The sequence below is a fragment of the Lolium rigidum genome, chromosome 5, assembly GCF_022539505.1.
Source record: "Lolium rigidum isolate FL_2022 chromosome 5, APGP_CSIRO_Lrig_0.1, whole genome shotgun sequence".
NCBI classification, from domain to species: domain Eukaryota; kingdom Viridiplantae; phylum Streptophyta; class Magnoliopsida; order Poales; family Poaceae; genus Lolium; species Lolium rigidum.
In genome coordinates this window covers 99,131,234-99,146,659 of record NC_061512.1, presented here as the reverse complement: position 1 = coordinate 99,146,659, position 15,426 = coordinate 99,131,234, and the positions used below count along the sequence as shown (strand labels likewise).

Here is a 15,426-nt window from a genome sequence, read left to right as displayed (position 1 = left end):
GTTTTACCTCGCCGGACGAGCGTAACTAAAGCTAGATGCCGATACGTCTAACGTATCGATAATTTCTTGTGTTCCATGCCACATTATTGATGTTATCTACATGTTTTATGCACACTTTATATCATATTCGTGCATTTTCCTGGAACTAACCTATTAACAAGATGCCGAAGTGCCGCTGTCGTTTCTGCTGTTTTTGGTTTCGTAAATCCTAGTAAAGAAATATTCTCGGAATTGGACGAAATAAAAGCCCGGAGGCCTATTTTCTCACGAAGCTTCCTAAGACCGAAGACGAGACGAAGAGGGGCCACGGGGTGGCCAAACCCTAGGCGGCGCGGCCTCCCCTGGCCGCGCGGCCCGTGGTGTGGGCCCCCGTGCCGCCTCTTGACTTGCCCTTCCGCCTACAAATAGCCTCCGTGACGAAACCCCCAGCACCGAGAGCCACGATACGGAAAACATCATCGAGACGCCGTCGCCGCCGATCCCATCTCGGGGATCCTCGGAGACGCTCTCCGCACCCCGCCGGAGAGGGGATTCATCTCCCCGAGGACTCTACGCCGCCATGGTCGCCTCCGTGTGATGTGTGAGTAGTCTACCCCCGGACTATGGGTCCATAGCAGTAGCTAGATGGTTGTCTTCTCCCATTGTGCTATCATTGTCGGATCTTGTGAGCTGCCTATCATGATCAAGATCATCTATATGTAATTCTATATGTTGCGTTTGTTGGGATCCGATGAATAGAGAATACTTGTTATGTTGATTATCAAAGTTATACATGTGTTGTTTATGATCTTGCATGCTCTCCGTTATTAGTAGATGCTCTGGCCAAGTAGATGCTTTTAACTCCAAGAGGGAGTACTTATGCTCGATAGTGGGTTCATGCCTCGCATTGACACCGGGACAAGCTGACGTAAAGTTCTAAGGTTGTGTTGTGCTGTTGCCACTAGGGATAAAACATTGATGCTATGTCTAAGGATGTAGTTGTTGATTACATTACGCACCATACTTAATGCAATTGTCTCGTTGTTTGCAACTTAATACCGGAGGGGGTTCGGATGATAACCCGAAGGTGGACTTTTAGGCATAGATGCAGCTGGATGGCGGTCTATGTACTTTGTCGTAATGCCCAATTAAATCTCACTATACTCATCATGATATGTATGTGCATTGTCATGCTCTCTTTATTTGTCAATTGCCCAACTCGTAATTTGTTCACCCAACATGCTGTTCGTCTTATGGGAGAGACACCTCTAGTGAACCGTGGACCCCGGTCCAATTCTCTTTACCGAAATACAACCCATCGCAATACTTGTTTCTACTCGTTTTCTCTCGCAAACAATCATCTTCCACACAATACGGTTAATCCTTTGTTACAAGCAAGCCGGTGAGATTGACAACCTCACCGTTTCGTTGGGGCAAAGTACTTTGGTTGTGTTGTGCAGTGTTCCACGTTGGCGCCGGAATCTCCGGTGTTGCGCCGCACTACATCCCGCCGCCATCAACCTTCAACGTGCTTCTTGGCTCCTCCCGGTTCGATAAACCTTGGTTTCTTTCTCGAGGGAAAACTTGCTGCCGTGCTCATCATACCTTCCTCTTGGGGTTGCCCAACGAACGTGTGAAATACACGCCATCAAGCATATTTTCTCGGGGCGCCGTTGCCGGGGAACTGAAGAAAAGCCAAGCACATAGGGATCTCTAACCCACTCCGCCGGAGTTCTCCACCACCACCGACACCACGCCGTCGTGCCTGTCGGATTCAAGAGGAGCTACTACTTCCGCTGCCCGCCGGAACGGGAGGTGGACGTCGTCTTCATCAACAACCGAACGTGTGACCGAGTACGGAGGTGCTGCCCGTTCGTGGCGCCGGAACCGATCGTGATCAAGATCTTCTACGCGCTTTTGCAAGCGGCAAGTGAACGTCTACCGCAGCAACAAGAGCCTCATCTTGTAGGCTTTGGAATCTCTTCAAGGGTGAGACTCGATATCCCCTCGTTGCTACCGTCTTCTAGATTGCATCTTGGCTTGGATTGCGTGTTCGCGGTAGGAAATTTTTTGTTTTCTATGCAACGTTATCCTACAACTTTTATACATGTGGATCATGATAAGAATGTTTTATGTGATAGCTATATTGTTGAGTTTATTCATGATACTACTGAAAGTTATTATGAGAGAGGGAAACATGGTTGTATGCATCTTAATAATATTAAGTTTCCCCTCTTTATGTTGAGAATCTTGAAGTTGCGCTTGTGTTGCCTTCCTATGCTTATTGCATTATGCTTACATGACTTGTTTATTTACAAGATTCCTTTTCATAGGAAGTGGGTTAGATTTAAAAGTGTTTCTTATTTGCTTTTGATGCTCTCTTTTGCTTCAACTCTTATTACTTGCGAGAGCATCATTAAAATTACTGAGCCCATCTTAATGGCTATAAAGAAAGCACTTCTTGGGAGATAACCCATGTTTTTATTTTGCTACTGTTTTGTTGTGTCTTGGAAGTTGTTACTACTGTAGCAACCTCTCCTTATCATGTTTATTTCGTTTTTGTGCCAAGTAAAGTCTTTGATAGAAGGTTGATACTAGATTTGGATTTCTGCGCGAAACAGATTTTTAGTCTAGTCACGAATTTGAGTTGATCTCTCTGTAGGAGAATCTAAAAAATCTGCAAAAATTTATGAGTAATCCTCAGATATGTACGCAACTTTCATTCAATTTGCGCTTCTTCACCTGAGCATGTTAAGTGCCTCGAAAAAATTCCTCTTTACGGACTGTTCTGTTTTGACAGATTCTGCCTCTTATTTCACATTGCCTCCTTTAGTGTGTTTGAGTGGATTTCTTTGCTCCATTAAATTTCAGTAGCTTTAAGTAATGTCCAGAAGTGTTGGGAATGATTGTGTCCTCTCTGAACATGTGAATTTTTGATTATGCACTAACCCTCTAGTGAGATTGTTTTGAGTTTGGTGTGAAGGAAGTTTTCAAGGATCAAGAGAGGAGGATGATATGATATGATCAAGAAGAGTGAAAAGTCTAAGCTTGGAGATGCCCCCGTGGTTCATCCCTGCATATTTCAAGAAGACTCAAGCATCTAAGCTTGGGGATGCCTCAACAACTTATCAGGTCACCTCTAGTGAAACTATATTTTTATTCCGTCACATCTTATGTGCTTTACTTGGAGCGTCTGTGTGTTTTTATTTTTGTTTGTGTTTGAATAAAATCGGATCCTAGCATTCCTTGTGTGGGAGAGAGACACGCTCCGCTTTTTCATATGAACACTGGTGTTCTTCGTTTTACTTTTAATGTTCATGGCAAAAGTTGAAAGCTGCTGCACTTATTGCTATTTGGTTGGAAACAAAAAATGCTTCATGTGGTAATTGGTATATTGTCTTGAATAATTTGATGCTTGGCAATTGTTTTGAGCTCTCAAAGTAGATCATGTTTAAGCTCTTGCATCATGTAGTTTAAACCTATTAGTGGAGAACTACCGTAGAGCTTGTTGAAATTTGGTTTGCATGATTGGTCTCTCTAAAGTCTAGATATTTTCTCGGTAAAAGTGTTTGAGCAACAAGGAAGACAGTGTAGAGTCTTATAATGCTTGCAATATGTTCTTATGTAAGTTTTGTCTGTACCGGTTCATACTTGTGTTTGCTTCAAACAACCTTGCTAGCCAAAGCCTTGTACTGAGAGGGAATGCTTCTCGTGCATCCAAAACCTTGAGTCAAAACCTATGCCATTTGTGTCCACCATAACTACCTACTATGTGGTATTTTTATGCCATTCCAAAGTAAATTGCTTGCGTGCTACCTTTAATTTTTTTTTCATTCCTTGTCTTTGCAATACATAGCTCATGGGAAAGTAGCCTAAAAAACTATTGTAGTAAAGAATATGTCGCTTATGTATCTTAGTTCTTATAAGTTGCTTGTTGAGCGGTAACCATGTTATCTGGGGACGCCATCAACTCGTTACACCTTTGTTGAATATCATGTGAGTTGCTATGCATGTTCGTCTTGTCTGAAGTAAGGGAGATTTGACATGAGTTAAATGGTTTGAGTATGCATATAGTTAGAGAAGAACATTGGGCCGCCAACCAAAGCCATGTATCATGGTGGAAGTTTCAGCTTGGACATTAATCCTCAAATCTCTTATGAGAATATTATCTGTTATTGAATGCTTAAAGCATTAAAGAGGAGTCCATTATCTGTTTTCTATGTTGTCCCGGCATAGATGTTCTCAAGTTGAGATCTATCAAAATCGAGAAATCAAATGCGATTTATCTCCTTGGACCTTTGTACAGGTGGCATAGAGGTACCCCTTTGTGACACTTGGTTGAAACATATGTAATGCAATGATAATCCATGGAAATCCGAGCTAATTAGGACAAGGAGCGGGCACTATTAGTATTCGATGCATGAGGCTTGCAACTTATAGGAAGTTTTATACATATGAATTATTACTACCGTTGACACAATTGTTTCCATGTTTTCAAAATAAAAAGCTCTAGCACATGAGTAATCCTTGCTTTCCTCTGCGAAGGGTCTTTCTTTTACTTTATGTTGAGTCAGTTTACCTACTTCTTTCTATCTTAGAAGCAAACACTTGTATCAACTGTGTGCATTGATTCTTACATGCTTGCTTATTGCACTCATCATATTACTTTGTGTTGACAATTATCCATGAGATATACATGTTGAAAGTTGAAAGCAAGCTGCTGAAACTTAAATCTTCCTTTGTGTTGCTTCAAAACCTTCTATTAAGAATCTATTGCTTTATGAGTTAACTCTTATGCAAGACTTTTGGATGCTTGTCTTGAAAGTACTATTCATGAAAAGTCTTTGCTATATGATTCAGTTGTTTAGTCATTATCTATTTGTTAACAAACTATAGACCATTGCTTTGAATCACTTCATTCATCTCATATGCTTTACAATAGTATTGATCAAGATTATGTTGGTAGCATGTCACTTCAGAATTTTTTTTTATCGTTTACCTACTCGAGGGCGAGTAGGAACTAAGCTTGTGGATGCTTGATACGTCTCCAACGTATCTATAATTTCTTATGTTCCATGCTAGTTTTATGACAATACCTACATATTTTATTCATACTTTATATCATTTTTATGCATTTTCCAGAACTAACCTATTAACAAGATGCCGAAGCGCCAGTTCCTGTTTTCTGCTGTTTTTGGTTTCAGAAACTCTACACAGGAAATATTCTCGGAATTGGACGAAACAAAAGCCAAACCTCCTACTTTTCCGAGGGACACACGGAGCCGGAAGGACAAGCCAGGGGGAGGCCCAGGGCCTCCACACCATAGGCTGGCGCGGCCAAGAGGGGGGGCGCGCCGCCCTATGGGGTGGGCCCCTCGGGCACCCCCTCGCGCCGCCCCATGTTGAAGTTGAAAGCAACTGCTGAAACTTATATCTTCCTTTGTGTTGCTTCAAAACTTTCTACTAAGAATTTATTGCTTTATGAGTTAACTCCTATGCAAGACTTATTGATGCTTGTCTTGAAAGTACTATTCATGAAAAGTCTTTGCTATATGATCAGTTGTTTAGTCATTATATTTACCATTGCTTTGAATCACTTCATTCATCTCATATGCTTTACAATAGTATTGATCAAGATTATGATAGCAGACATGTCACTTCGGAAATTATCCTTGTTATCGTTTACCTACTCGAGGGGAGTAGGAACTAAGCTTGGGGATGCTTGATACGTCTCAAACGTATCTATAATTTCTTATGTTCCATGCTAGTTTTATGACAATACTCACATGTTTTATATACACTTTACATCATTTTGATGCATTTTCCGGCACTAACCTATTAACAAGATGCCGAAGCGCCGGTTCTCGTTTTCTGCTGTTTTTGGTTTCGAAATCTTACACAGGAAATATTCTCGGAATTGGACGAAACAAAAGCCCACTGTCTTATTTTCCACGGAGCTTTCCAGAACACCGAAGGAGAGACGGAGAGGGGCCAAGGCGGCCCCACACCCTAGGGCGGCGCGGCCTAGAAGGGGGGCGCGCCGGCCTATGGGGTGGGCCCCTCGGCCGCCTCCCGACTCTGCCCCTTCGCCTATTTATTCTCTCCGTCGTGAAAACCCTAGTACCGAGAGCCACGATACGAGAAAAGTTCCAGAGACACCGTCGCCGCCAATCCCATCTCAGGGGATTAAGGAGATCACCTCCGGCACCCTGCCGGACATGAGAATCATCACCGGAGGACTCTACATCATCATGCCCGCCTCCGGATTGATGCGTGAGTAGTTCATCCTTGGACTATGGGTCCATAGCAGTAGCTAGATGGTTGTCTTCTCCTCTTGTGCTATCATGTTTAGATCTTGTGAGCTGCCTAACATGATAAAGATCGTCTATTTGTAATGCTACATGTTGTGTTTGTTGTCCGATGAATATGGAATACTATGTCAAGTTGATTATTGATCTATCATATATGTGTTGTTTATGATCTTGCATGCTCTCCGTTGCTAGTAGAGGCTCTGGCCAAGTTGATACTTGTGACTCCAAGAGGGAGTATTTATGCTCGATAGTAGGTTCATGCCTCCATTGAATCTGGGACAGTGACAGAAAGTTCTAACGTTATGGATGTGTTTTTGCCACTAGGGATAAAACATCAATGCTTTGTCTAAGGATATTTGTGTTGATTACATTACGCACCATACTTAATGCAATTGTCTGTTGTTTGCAACTTAATACTGGAAGGGGTGCGGATGCTAACCCGAAGGTGGACTTTTTAGGCATAGATGCATGCTCGGATAGCGGTCTATGTTCTTTGTCGTAATGCCCTAAGTAAATCTCATATTAGTCATCATGATATGTATGTGCATTGTTATGCCCTCTCTATTTGTCAATTGCCCAACTGTAATTTGTTCACCCAACATGCTACTTATCTTATTGGAGAGACACCACTAGTGAACTGTGGACCCCGGTCCATTCTTTTACATCTGAAATACAATCTACTGCAAACTCCGTTCTCTGCTGTTCTTTGCAAACAAACATCATTCTCCACACCATACGTTTAATCCTTTGTTTACAGCAAGCCGGTGAGATTGACAACCTCACTGTTAAGTTGGGGCAAAGTATTTTGATTGTGTTGTGCAGGTTCCACGTTGGCGCCGGAATCTCCGGTGTTGCGCCGCACTACACTCTTTCACCAACAACCTTCACGTGGCCTTCATCTCCCTACTGGTTCGATAACCTTGGTTTCTTACTGAGGGAAAACTTGCTGTTGTACGCATCACACCTTCCTCTTGGGGTTCCCAACGGACGTGTGCTTCACGCGGTATCAACGAGTCATCATCATCATCATCATCATCATCATCATCATTATCATTGAAACGCCACCAACAACCGTCCTTGGTAGCATGACCCTCTTTGCTGAAAATTTGGCATGCCACGTCGACCCATGGTATGGTGCAACGAGGACCACATCCATGACCTCCTCCAGGATTTGGAGAGCGGCCACCTCCACATCCTTGGCGAGGATGGTAATCATGATGGTCATCGCAGTGGCTATTGTGCCGTTCATCGCGTCGGTCATCACAGTGCTCGTCGCGCCTGTCATCGCGATGTCCACCTCGCCAGCCTCCATAGTTGCAGGGGCGGTATTGATGTGAGGCCGGATTAGAAGAAGTCTCAAACGTATCGCTGGGATGATTGTCAAGTATTACATGTGTTCATCATATGCCTGCAGATGAGAGTAGATCTCGCAGAGCGTCATCTTGCTGCAGATCACGCCAATCACTGCCACCAGGGAGTTTTAACCAGCACCAAGGCTGGCCAAGATGTAGGAGATCATCTCATCATCAGGGATATGACGACCGGTAGCAGCAAGATCGTCGACAATGCTTCCCATCTTAGGGAGAAAATCTGGGGTAGTCAGGTTGAGCTTCTTTGTGTTTGACAGGGTAATCCGAAGATTCATAATCTTGGACTGGTGTTGAGCAGGGAACATCTCTCCCACCGCACTCTAGATGCCGGTAGAGTGCTCGACCGATGAATATGGGTGAGAACTTCGCGGGACAACGATTAGTAGGTAGCTGAGCAAGATCTTGCCCAGCGCAAGACATAACCCGTTGGGAATGACCTTTGATTCCTTTTCCTTGTCCCTCGCGGAGATGGTGAGTGTTTTGGGTGGAGCAAAATCGATTCCTTCCAGTAGATAGACAAGCCAAGCTCCCCTGGTGGCAGGGAGGGTAAGTTTTTCCGACGGCGGCTTGCCGAGATGAATCCCAGGGGCGCATATCGAGGAGGAAGCCATGGCGGCAGCGATGGGTAGGCGGCCGGTGATTGTGACAACAACAAGGGATGGTTTTACTTTTTTTTTGCGATCAGGTAGAAGTACCGGAAGTCTAGGCTTCTGATACCATGTCAATTGACTTGGGTCTACTCGGATAACCTTAGAGTCCCTTCTCTTCCATTTATATTGCCACCATGCTGTGTACAACTCGTTACATAGTACAATATATATATATGTATTTTTGATAAAGCTATATCTAATCAATTATTTCGTGCGGGGTAGAAATGCGATGCCACTAATACGGGCAATACTATTTGCACGGGTCTCAGGTGGAACGCCACGAGAAACTAACAGTCCACTAGTACTGGCAATACTAGTGGCATGTCCAAACTGGCACACAACTATTAATTTACGTCCGATCAGCCCAGTGGGTCCTAGCAGCGGGTGGTTTACCATAACAGTGAAACACCACTAGTAAGGTACTATTGGTGGAGTGGTGAAACTTGGGCGTGCCACAAGTTGCTAGAATCATTTGGCATGTTTATCATATGACTTCTGCTTTCATTCCTCCAAGGAACATGACGAGTTTGTCGGAAATTGGTTGTTTTGTGTTAACAAGAAAGATAAAGCATAATTTTTTGTCAGAGCTTGGGCTTTACTTTAGGCCATCTGAAATACATTCAATGATATTATCTATAACAAGTAGAGACAACCTTCCTCTTTTCATGTTATCCCATTGGATCAGTACATTGTCATGTCTCCGGCCCAGGGATCTGCATCAGGACCTAGTTTCAGGTTGCATCCGTTTGAAAGTGGTAGCATGAGATTTGTACAACATGTGCGGTTTGCGGCAAGTTTATAGAAGCACGGTTGTTTGACTTGTATTTCGCCGTTTTCTGTTGTTATTTTCAAGTGGTTCATACAAGCCAGCGTGATCCATGAGATGTAAACTTTGATCCTATCAATTATGCAATAAAAGGCCGTATACATCATTAGATGCGAAGACCGGGGATGATCTCATCTAAAAAACTCCATAAATATCAATATATCTTTTACCCTCATGTGGTAGCCCGAGAACAACCCAACCAGCTAGGTGGCTAGCCTGGTTGTTTGGTTAGGCTTGCTTTGGACTTTAGATTTTTTTTATAATATTTACCTCATAAGAGGAAGCTTAAAAGATATAGGTAAATCTAACCAAACAGTCTTGCGCGCAACCAACCCCGTAGAATGAAAATAAATTATTATCTGTTACGAGGATGCGTCGAGATTTGAGAATGAAAACTCTTTTGATTCATATGATAAGAAAAGTGTAGGAACATGGAACATATAATTGAGATGACATGGCGTACATGAACATAAAACATATATGGTTCAGGTATTAGGTATTCTCTTTAGTTATTATAACGGATTCTTTGTTGAGGTAAGGGGATGTAAATCAGTCGGATCGCATCAGATATTTCTATTTTTATATGTTCTATCATATTAGACCGGAGCAGATAATGGTAGCGGAGCTACGCGTTGATCAGGTGGTCAATTGACATCGTACAAGTTTAGTAAGTACCTTAGATAGTACTAGCTAATGGCGTCACTAGTCACATATGTCTTTGATTTTGGGTTTTTGACATCTCTGGATGGTAATCCTAGCTCTGGCACTAGCGAATATGAACTGGATTTGGAATGGACTTAGATTGGAAGCGGATAAAAATTACACACACATAAAAATAGAATTTTGTTCTTTTATGTAAAATATGTGACCCTCTTGTTCGTACAACAGAAGAGGTAGGCTGCTAACAAAACATCATTATCATCCAAAGGAAGCCCAACAGATTAATAACGAGCAATAATAATAGTGAAAATGTGCAATATATATAATTGCATAACATAGAGCGGAGGTAGCATGCATAGTTTGGACTCACTAAAACCATTTGTAAATTCATGCTTTTATAAATGAAAATGATGCAGAGGACTTCTCTACTGTATTTATCTAAACAAAACTAGGCTGTTTGGGTATTTGGGGTTGAGATAATATTATCTGATAATTCTCTTTGAGAACCTTGGATAATCCAAAATAATATGTACATACTCCATACTGTCTGATATTATATTGATATCATATCCCCTATTGTATCCGCCGAATATCCATTGGACCAATATCCACATCCACATGCCACCTCCATATCCGGAAAATTTCTAAAAGTACATACGATATGACGCAGATGCATATTTGGAGCGGAAATTGTCCGTACCATTCACATCTCCAATGGATATTATGTAATGCCTTTTTTCTTGACGCTACAAAATTCCTATGAAGTAAGTTCCTATGTGACAGTAGATCCATGAATAAAACATGGTTTGTTTTATAAATCAAATGAGCCCTGACTATCTTATACGAAGCTCTTGATCACATATAGACTTGCCGGCTGCGAGGCCCGAAACCCTACCTCCTCTCCCCCCCCTCTCGGGCGGCGGCGGAGGATCTCCCCCTCTCCCGGGCGGCGGCAGAGGATCTCCCCCCTCCCGCACAGGCGCCCCTCAGACCGCCAGCCCACAAGCCACCGCTGCTGTCGGCCCCGACGGCGGTGGCGGCGCCCCATCCATCGAAGATGAAGGGGAGGAGGGGGTTTACGCGGCGGCGCTCCATGGGAGGTGATGTGGCGCCGGTGGAGGAAGCCGGGCGGCACGGCTGCTTGGCCGGGGCCTGATGCCCTTCACCGGTATTCATGGTGGAGTGGGTGGAGCGGTGGCGGCCTCCGCCCCCGGTGACAGTTCGGCGGTGGTACGCATGATCCGCGCCGCCGTCTTCTTCCCTGGTGATCCGGCAGGAGGGACTGGCGGCGTGGGGGCTGGTGGTTTTGCTTTGTTTTGGTGGCGGTCCTCGGGTTTCTTGCAAGCGAAGATGAAGATCCATCGGAGATTAGTTTGCCTTGATCTGGCTGGAGAGATGAGTTCCGGAAAGCTCCGCCGGCGAATGGAACAGTGCATCTTTTGCCTGGAGTTTACTGGATCGGGTGGTATTCGGTCGCACGCACTCATGTTTTTATTTCGACTGTTTGGTTCCGGAGGCAGCGGCACGAAGCTCTATTATGTGTTGACATCAGGTGACTTTTTGGTCCATGGTGAAGTCAGAAGAAGGAATATCATGAAGGCCAGATTGGTGGACTGGCTAAAGGAGGTTCGACTCTCCGTGATGCTGAGGAACTTGCTTGGCGTTCCGGGCTTCGCAGCAGTGGTATGCAAGTGGGGGCATCAGCACTGGTGAAGTTCAGAGTCTTACCTTTCAGGATGAAAACCCAAGGTCTGGCCTTAACTGGTTGTGTCTGGCAATGACCTTGTTGGAGGCATTGTTTTGAGAGTGGGGACTATCTTGAAGGTGAAAACCTAAGACCTTTGGTCGGACGATGACGGCGTTGGTGCACTGTTCCCTTCTTGGAGGCGTCACTTTTGGAGAGTCTGTATTTCAGGTGTTGTCACGGTGGTGGCTGTATTGCTGTTGCTAAGTCTGGAATGCTGTAGCGAGACTTTTATTTTTTAGTTTTCTTTACTCTTTTTTGGCTGCGTGCATCCGTACTGCCACCAGGGTAGGGTATTGTTGCAGAGGGTGGGTGTAGTTAGTATGTTTTGATATTAATATATTCCCTTTATCAAAAAAAACTTGTCGGCTGCTAATTATTTACAACACAATGGATCCAGAAAGTAGATTGAGCGACAATCTGAACTTATTATTTGAATCAATGATAAAGGGAGAATGTCTCTTGGTTTGTTTTTCTATTTTGAACGGAAACATAATGATTCTAGACATTTAAAAACAGCAAGAATGGTTCTATATATTTTGATTGTGCATGATTGTAATGTCAACGAAGCCCATGGTCGCATGCCCTGCTGTACAAGTGGCCGGCTGCTAGTGAAAACGGAAAGGGTGGAGGTCCGATGCGGCGATGCATCCCTATGCACACTAATTGTCAGTTCGATACCATCCATGCATGCTTGATACTAGTAGTAAATGATAACATGGAGTTTGAAAGTAACATGGAGAATTATTGTTCGCCTCTTCTTCAGTGATTTAGGACAGCAGGAGGTCAACCAAGCAACATGGAGAATTATTGTTCGCCTCTTCTACGAGATCCATTAAAGTCTCATACCGTAAAGTGTTCTGCAGTACACCGCAAAACATATTTATGGTATATTGTGTTTCCATGGTATGCTGGAAATTTGGTACTGCAAAATATTTGCACTATGTAGGATGCGCAAAATATTGGTACTGTAATAAATTTTCCGTTGGCAGTTGGGAGTAAAAAATCTCTCCCAGCAACAAAATCTTTGTTTACGCTATACGGCAAAAACCCACTCGGTAGCAAGTGTTCAGTATGAGAGCCAGTTTTTTTTGTAAAAAAAAAATGCTAGGCCGGCAGGGAAGGAGAGAAGGGGAGGGGGGGCTTAGTCACCCCCAGGTTTTGGATTTTATGAAGAGCACCACTACTAGAGCTCTAATTTCTTGGTGATTTAGGTAACTCTGCCCCCTCATAAACTTTACAACACCAATTTGCCCTCCTCATGGTGGGAAGCTGGCTCCGTCCCTGTAGGCCGGCCTAGTTTGCGGCTTTGGAACAGATATTTTTTCCGCCAAAAACCACAAAATGGTGATTGCAGTTTTTGATTGTTTTGTGGATCTGCTAGAGACGTCTTACCGACAAGCTCGTGACAATTCACAAGGAGTGATGAACAAAATCCTGGCGCCTTATTTTAGTAATTCGCTAGTGTATACTCGTTTATTTTTGTTTCTTAAAAAGACTTTATTTCATTTGCATTTACCATGGCGACCTCTCATAGATATCTATATTTTTCACCTCTGTTGGCTTGTACTGCACGACAAAAGAATGCATGGGGCATTTAGAATTGAGATCAACACTACTCGAAAGTTTTTTTTTAACACAAGGCCTCTGGGCCCAACTTTACATATAAAGCCTCACATGGCAGCAAGGGTTTCGAGTACAACAACCAACACCCACCTCAACACATAGTTCCGCACATGAACATAAAACACGCGACACATATAGAGCGGGCCAGACTCACACACATGTCACTCTAGCTAGATAGATAGAAATATAGATGTCGAAGCTCTGTCGTCATGTGTGCTCAGACGCCCATGACATAGCGTCCCCGTCCAACTCCATGGGGGAGGGCCTGAACCTCCCAGCAGAGATTATCCCACTCCACCGCTTCCGGCAAGCCAAACTGGCGACGAAACCAAAGGCGCCACTCCCCGGGCTCACCTTCCAGCACCCTCGCCCCAAAGACCGTTATGAATGGTGTTTCGCAACAACTAAACAGTCTGGAGAATATGGTACGAAGGGGTCCTGTTCCCGACCACCAATCCAACCAGGAGTAGGTTCGCCTCCCACTGCGAACTTTATGTTTGGCCCCAAGCTTCAAATGCCATTTCACCTTTTGTATAGATTCCAAAACTGGGAGCCATGGGCAGGGACCTCCCCCGTATAGAGATCCCTACCCCGAAGATTAGTCCTGATGAGGTCTGCCCATAGACCCTCCGCACCTTGGTGGAGTTTCCAAATCCATTTCACCATTAAAGCAATGTTCATGAATTTGGTGTTGAGGACCCCGGCCCAAGCCCCCCAACTCCTTAGGTTTACACAACGTGGCCCAATCCACTACTCAAAAGTTAACATCGGGGTTTATTAGAGGTTGGACCTGCTGGTAGAATCAGTTGCACATGCTCTATATATCTCGACGGTTCATTTCTAGCCGCTGGGAAAAAATTTAGGAGAGTTTTTAATACTAGATTAATGGAGCAGTGGCTCCAAATAGAGCAGATCATTAGAGTAATCCTTTTTTGGACTCGGAAGATGCCTTAGTATGGGATTTGCACCTCAAATCACTGTATACAGTGATTTTTTCGATATGGGAGCAGAGCTCCAGCCTCTGCATCAATAGATGCACACATCCATGTCCTAAGAAGATGTCCAATCATACGGTATCTAAGATATAAATTTTCGGCGGATTGCCCAAGTTTTCATTTCCTCTGTCTGGAACTTGAACATTCCTCCAAGAGTTCATGTTTTCATGTGGTTAGTTTCACATATCAAGATGCTCACTAGAGATAATTTGTGTAACCGACAAGAAATTAGTGACAAAACTTGTCTGCTTTGTTGTGTGCATCATTTGTTCTTTTCCTATGATATAATTAAATTGTTATGGTCTGATCTTGTTGAAATCGTGAACAACGTAACAGTGGTAGATTTTAAAAGTTTAGCGAGACTGCGGATCAGCAATAAGAAAAATGTTGTTATTAATATGGTGAATTCCGCTCTTATGTGCACGTTGTGGAAGCATAAAAACGATGTATCCTTTGGTCGATGTTCTTGGTCTGGTCTGCAGGTTATGTGGCTTCGGCTGGCGAAAATCCAGAAGAGATGGAGTCCTCTGTGCCCCACAAGACATACAGAAACCTTGAATCAATGTATCCAGCAGCACCTGGAGCAGAAGATACTAAAAGCCCCAACGCTGCGAAACTGAAGGAGAGGAGAACGGTGCATGGGCCGTGCACACCGGAGGTTATGTGGCATCGTCTGATGATCGGCGACTAGAAGATGGTGTCCTGGAAACCTGATGAAATGAAACAGAGTTTATATAATCTTGAATTTGTAATGTCATTTCCTGAAAGAGGGACACACAAAACTACATTTTGTTTTCTTTGGAAATGGAATGGGGCAAGATCCTGCAGTTCTAAAAAAAATCTTACACTCTGTCAGCGGCAACAAAATTTCAGTCTCCGGATGGGGAATTATATTTCCGTTATATTTCCTCTTCAGTTCTCACTCTTGTAGACCGTAGCCATAATCCTACTGCTACATGCAGAGGCAGCAAACAAGTGATGATAGAATAGAGACCAGTTCTTTCCACCTTGACCAGATCGACCAATGTCTATTGCAAAATCATTTTTTTCTTCGATAATGGACGTTTTATTACTCAAATAATATTACACCCGGCCTCTGCATAACAAGGATGCACACAGCCGTAAAGATCCAAAACAGAAAATAGTGCATGCCAGCGAAATCAGGACATCAAATTACATTAGAGGATGCACCTTCGAGCTAAAACTAGAGCCTCTGAATTTTATCAGATAATGTAAAATCATATTTGTATCGACTGAAACGTAGG

General features: G+C 43.6%; 1 non-coding gene and 1 pseudogene across 1 annotated transcript; one reads left to right on the top strand and one right to left on the bottom strand.

Annotated features, from left to right (window-relative positions):
- Positions 1-14,852, top strand: part of LOC124656209 — a 29,052-nt pseudogene extending 14,200 nt beyond the window's left edge.
- LOC124658538 lies at positions 7,694-7,827 on the bottom strand. The gene has a single exon (XR_006989262.1). It is a non-coding gene; the product is annotated as a small nucleolar RNA Z247 (small nucleolar RNA).
- Positions 14,853-15,426: the final 574 nt, after the last annotated feature.